The sequence below is a fragment of the Podarcis cretensis genome (assembly GCF_951804945.1).
Source record: "Podarcis cretensis genome assembly, chromosome: 11".
NCBI classification, from domain to species: Eukaryota; Metazoa; Chordata; class Lepidosauria; order Squamata; family Lacertidae; genus Podarcis; species Podarcis cretensis.
This window is the reverse complement of record NC_137180.1, coordinates 58,643,297-58,649,296: the sequence shown is the minus strand read 5'-3', so window position 1 is coordinate 58,649,296 and position 6,000 is coordinate 58,643,297.

The following is a 6,000-nucleotide window of genomic DNA, read 5'->3' as shown; positions in this document are numbered from 1 at the left end:
CCCAGTCTCAATAAGTTGATTGTCTTTTGTCTGAAACACTACCCATTCTAAACTTAGTCAATTCCTTTGATGTGAACAAAGGAATCTGCTTTATACCAAGGGCAGATCTACACTTGTCCATTACAACGTTGAAAGTGCATTATTAAAACATTATGCCAGACGGCAATGGAAAACTGCATTATATGTTTTGTTTTATTTTTAAATATTTTTATTGGTTTTTATCATATAAAATTATAAAACATACCACACAGTTTATCACAAATACAATCTTATTGGACTTCCATCAGCACCTCTGATAATTCCTCCATCTTAATCACTTCTTATGCATTTCCTAACTTAATATTGCCTTTACGTCTTTTAACATATCATCTCTCCTACATTTTTACAATATTTCGTATCTTATTCCTCACAGAACTTCTTGTAAACCTACAAACGTTGTCTGGTCATCACAAATACTTTTCAAATAATCCGTAAATTTACTCCAGTGTTCGGTGAATTTCTGGTCCCACCGGTTTCAAATCCTTCCTGTTAGTTTGTCAAGTTCCACATAGTCCATTAATTTCATCCTCCATTCTTCCATCGTTGGTAATTCTTCTTGCTTCCATTTTTGGGCCAATAATATTCTTGCTGCTGTTACTGCATATAGAAAAAGCTTACATTCCTTTCTATTTATATCATTTCCAACAATACTCAAGAGAAATGCTTCTGGTTTCTTTATAAATGTATATTTCAACATTTTTTTTCAACTCGTTATATATCATCTCCCAGAAGCATTTCACCTTTTTACATTCCCACCACATGTGATAAAATGTTCCCACTTTTTCCTTGCATTTCCAACATTTATTACTAACTTTATACATTTTTGCTAACTTCACTGGTGTAATATACCATTTATACATCATTTTCATCACATTTTCTTTTACTGCATTACATGCAGTAAATTTTAAACCTTCATTCCATAGTTTTATCCAATCGCTCAGCTGTATATTATACCCGAAATCTTTGGCCCAATGAATCATAACCGACTTAACCTCCTCTGCATTATACGTTTTAAACGTTATTAAATATAGCGTTCTATAAGATCACTGTAGATCCAGCCCAAGTCAAGCCAAGCTCAGTACTCTCTACACTGACCAACTTTCCAGAGTTTCAGGCAGGAGACAATCCCAGCCTTACCTCGAAATGCCATGGATTGAACCTGAGACCTTCTGCATGCAGAGCAGATGTTTTACCGCTGAGCTATAACCCTTCGACATTAAAGTTCTAGACACTGTGCTGTAACACCCGGTCCATACACAGGGAATATTCTGAATCCACTGCTCTGCCATGTCCTAAGTCTCCTGGACATGCAGGACTAGGTTTCCTGTTACACACTTTTGGAGGGAGGAGTCCCTGGTGCAACCTGATTATTTTCATAGAATCATAGAGTTGGAAGAGACCACAAGGGCCATCGAGTCCAACCCCCTGGCAAGCAGGAAACACCATCAGAGCACTCCTGACATAATAGAATCATAGAATCATAGAGTTGGAAGAGACCACAAGATGTTTTCATCTTGAAAGGAATTTGCATTTCGGTGACAAGAAAGAAGATGGCCATTGTATAAAACAAGGACAGATCAATGATTCTGAATAAGAAAGAACTGAAGACGCTAATCAGGCTCCGTTAAAGACGTACCATTATGCCGTCAGCTGCAGATCCTGCTCTGGGTTTCCAATCAGTTTGTAATCAGTTTGTACAATTTGTCAGGTGCATTGGGAATTTGGGGGTGAAAGGTGTTGAGTAAATGTCAGTCAGCATTTGCTGTTAACCATTTGAGGGAGACTGGCTGCAGCTTTCCCAGAAAGTACTGTTTATTTCCTGAGTGTGGAGAACAACAGGCAGGGTTTGCAGTTCTGATGCACAGTAGGTTTGAAACAGCTAGTCACACCACGTTTTCTATGGGACAGCCACCAACTGGGATGTCTTTAAAAGAGACAAATTCATAGAGGAGAAGGTTCTCAGTGTCTACCACCCACGATGGTTATGTATGTTCTGCGATCGCTTGGACTACTGCAATGCGCTCTACGTGGGGCTACCTTTGAAGGTGACCTGGAAACTACAATTAATCCAGAATGCGGCAGCTAGACTGGTGACTGGGAGTGGCCGCTGAGACCATATAACACTGGTCTTGAAAGACCTACATTGGCTCCCAGTACGTTTCCGAGCACAATTCAAAGTGTTGGTGCTGACCTTTAAAGCCCTAAACGGCCTCGGTCCAGTATATCTGAAGGAGCGTCTCCACCCCCATCATTCTACCCAGACACTGAGGTCCAGCTCCGAGGGCCTTCTGGCAGTTCCCTCACTGCGGGAAGCCAAGTTACAGGGAACCAGGCAGAGGGCCTTCTCGGTAGTGGCATCCTCCCTGTGGAACGCCCTTCCACCAGATGTCAAAGAGAACAACAACTACCAGACTTTTAGAAGACATCTGAAGGCAGCCCTGTTTAGGGAAGCTTTTAATGTTTGATGTATCGCAGTATTTTAATATTCTTTTGGAAGCCGCCCAGAGTGGCTGGGGAAACTCAGCCAGATGGGCGGGGTATAAATAATAAATTATTATTATTATTATTATTATTATTATTATTATTATTATTATTATTATTATTTTATATTGCTGTCAGAAGCAGTATTCCTCTGAATATCTTTTGCTGGGAACCACAGCTGAAGAGAGTGCTGCTCTGCTGCACTGAGGTTCTGCTTGGGAAACTTCCCATAGGCACCTGGTTGGCCGCTGTAAGAACAGAAAGCTGGACTAGATGGGATTCTGGCCTGATGCAGCAGAGATCTCAATGGCTGTCCCATGGAAGAGGGAACAAGCTTGTTTTCTTTTGCTTTGGAGGGTAGGACTCAAACCAATGGCTTCAAGTTGCAAGAAAGGAGATTCCGACTCAACATCAGGAAGAACTTTCTGATGGTCAGAGCTGTAGGAGTGGTCTCCTCTGGGAGGTTGTGGATTCTCCTTCCTTGGAGGTTTCTTTTTTTAAATATATATTTATTAATTTTTACATGAAATTTCCAAAAAACAAACAAACCCCAAACATATTTTCTCATCTTATTCAGTGTTTTGGACTTCCATCAACCACATCTGAAGATTTTTCAATCTTTATCACTTAATCTGCATTTCATTAATTTCACTATTACTTTTAATAGTCCTTCACTAATAGCTCTCTTCATACTTTTCTCTGCAATATTTCACATAGTCCTCCTTACAAAACTTCTTGCAATCCTACTAGCATAATCTGTTGATTACAATTGCTTTTCAGATAGTTCAAATGTTTACTCCATGGCAGAAATGACTGGCAGAATCCGAGACCTGGGAGAAGAGTCGGTGGAAGAGGACTGGAAGAAGTTTAAAGACTATTTGCACAAATATTGTAAAATGTTTGAATGTTAAAAAGATGTTGGATATAAAGACAATATGGCATTAGTGACATAGTTAAAAGGAATATGCAAAAAAGTGTGAAAAAGAAAGGGGGAAAAGGCCAGAGTAATGTTATGTCAAATGTATATTAAGTGGTACAAGGGACTAAGCTATAAAGATTAGGTAAAAAATGATGTGGAAAGAGAAGAAAAACTGGAGACATAATAGGTTGAAACATATAATTATAAACGAGGTTTGAAAGAGGGTCAGAATTTGCTGAACTTGATTGTGTAAAGGGGAACACAAAAAAGGGAGATGTGAGGAAGTCAAGAAAGAGGGTTATAGAACTATGAAGTTAAAAATTGGATTTCTTCTTTGTTTCTTTTATATCTGTTTTTGTTGTATGTCTGTCTTACTTATGTTTCTGTTATGTAAAATCTCAATAAATATTTATTTAAAAAAACAAAAACAAATGTTTACTCCAGTCCTCTGAGAATCTCTGATCCCACAGGTTTCGAATCCTTCCTGTCATCTTATCTAATTCTGCATAGTCCATTAATTTCATCTGCCATTTCTCTTTTGTCAGTAATTCTTCTTGTTTCCATTTCTGTGCCAATAGTACTCTTGCTCCCGTAATTGCATATAAAAACAGTTTATTATCCTGTCTATTAATATCCTCCCCTACACCTTCCTTGGAGGTTTCTAAACAGAGGTTGGAGGGCCATCTTTCATGGATACTTTACTTGAGATTCCTGCATTAGATGACCATTGGGATCCCAACCAACACTACAGCTCTATGAGTCTATGATCCTAGTCTTGTTTTTCAGGTTTCCTGAATCTGAGGGTTGCTGCATTTGATATTTCTTCTGCCAGACCTACACCATAGTATTGAAATAGGCAGAGCTGGGAACCTACTCTGCCAGTTGGTGTGGGTGGGCTTTCACACGAGCATCTATCACTTGGTGGCTTGCACATCTGAATGGGCCTGCCTCCTTCCTTATGCCAAACACCACAGACAGCAGATTAAACTTCAGCAGCCATGCATGTCAATGATGTCTGTTCCCACTTCGACAGTTAGGCGTCACATGCAGGAAAATTACTTGTTTCACTAAATGGCAGCCTCATATGTTCGTACAAATGATTATAGGGTTGCTTACATACCTTAAATATATCCAAATATGATCTTAAGCAAGACACATAAGCCTGGGAATTAATTTGGTTATTAATCAATCCTTCTGTTGATGTTATGCAAAACAGAAAATCATTTACACTGCAAGCAGTTCCAGCCTCCACCAATCAACTTTGTCAGTTCCTTAGCTACTGAAAGTGGCTCAGATATAAACAACAAATGGGACATGAAAGACTGTGAGTACCAACAGAAAAGGCAAAAACATAAAAAGTAGGAAATAGATGCACAAATGTGGAGAATTCCCATAGTTTATTGCCACAGACATGTTCTGGTGGCATGTTCTGGTCTCTCAGCCCAACATGACTTGGCCGTGGGGATGTATCCATTGGTAACCTCAAGCATGGACTACTGTAATTTGATTTACCATCACAGTTTCATCCGAGGTTGTGTTTCCCCTCCAACAGATGTTTGGATAACAAGGGGGTGACAAGGGACAGGACCTTTTCAGTTGTGGCTCCTTGCTTGTGGAATACTCTCCCTATTGAGGTCCATCTGGCACCAACACTAATGGTCATTCAACTTCTGGTGGGAAATTATCTCTTCTCTAGGCATTTGACAGATTATGATTATTTTCTGCCCAAGTTCTTTGCTGCTGTTTTACCAGGTCTGTTCCATGAATTTTGTAGGGTTCTTGTTATGATGTTTCATTTTTGGTGACAGATGGAAAAGTAGTCCAATTGCCATAACTGCCATTGCCCTTGGCTGTCAATACCCTTAGCTGTATCAAAAGAAGTATAGTATTCAAATCAAGGGAAGTACCACACTTGCAACACTGTGTCCAATTTTTGGGCACCACCATTTAAGAAAGATATAGACAAGCTGGAACATGTGCAGAGTAGGGCGACCAAGTTTATCATCATCATCATCATCATCATCATCATCATCATACCTTTGGCATCACACACAAACATTCAGAATAAATAGGCCAGTGTGATCTCATCGTCATTTCAACAGTACAGTCATTTGCCAAAGGGAGGAAGAGGCGAGCAATATATTTCATCTCTGTGGGTCTCCAGCAAGGGCAGGATCCTGTAGCGTACTTCGTCGACAAAAAAAATATCAAATAGAGGAACTTGGCTACTGTCTTGGTGAGCTCCTGGTCTCTCCCCTGTAATAAGAAGCGTATAACCTCTGCCTCTGGTTTCCATGTTGGAATACCTCGATGGTCTAGAAATTGTTGGCGGAGATCATCATACATTTTACATTTAAGGACGATGTGAGCTAGAGTTTCCACCAGGTGGACATTGCATGGGCAGATCCTATCGCCTTCTGCCATACCCACAAACCTACCCCAAAGAAGGTTAGAAGGATTAGAATTTATTATCAAGGTTCTGGAAACCAAGCCTTATGAGGAACGGTTGAGGGAACTGGATATGTTTAGCCTGGAAACGAGGACACTGAGGGGAGATATGC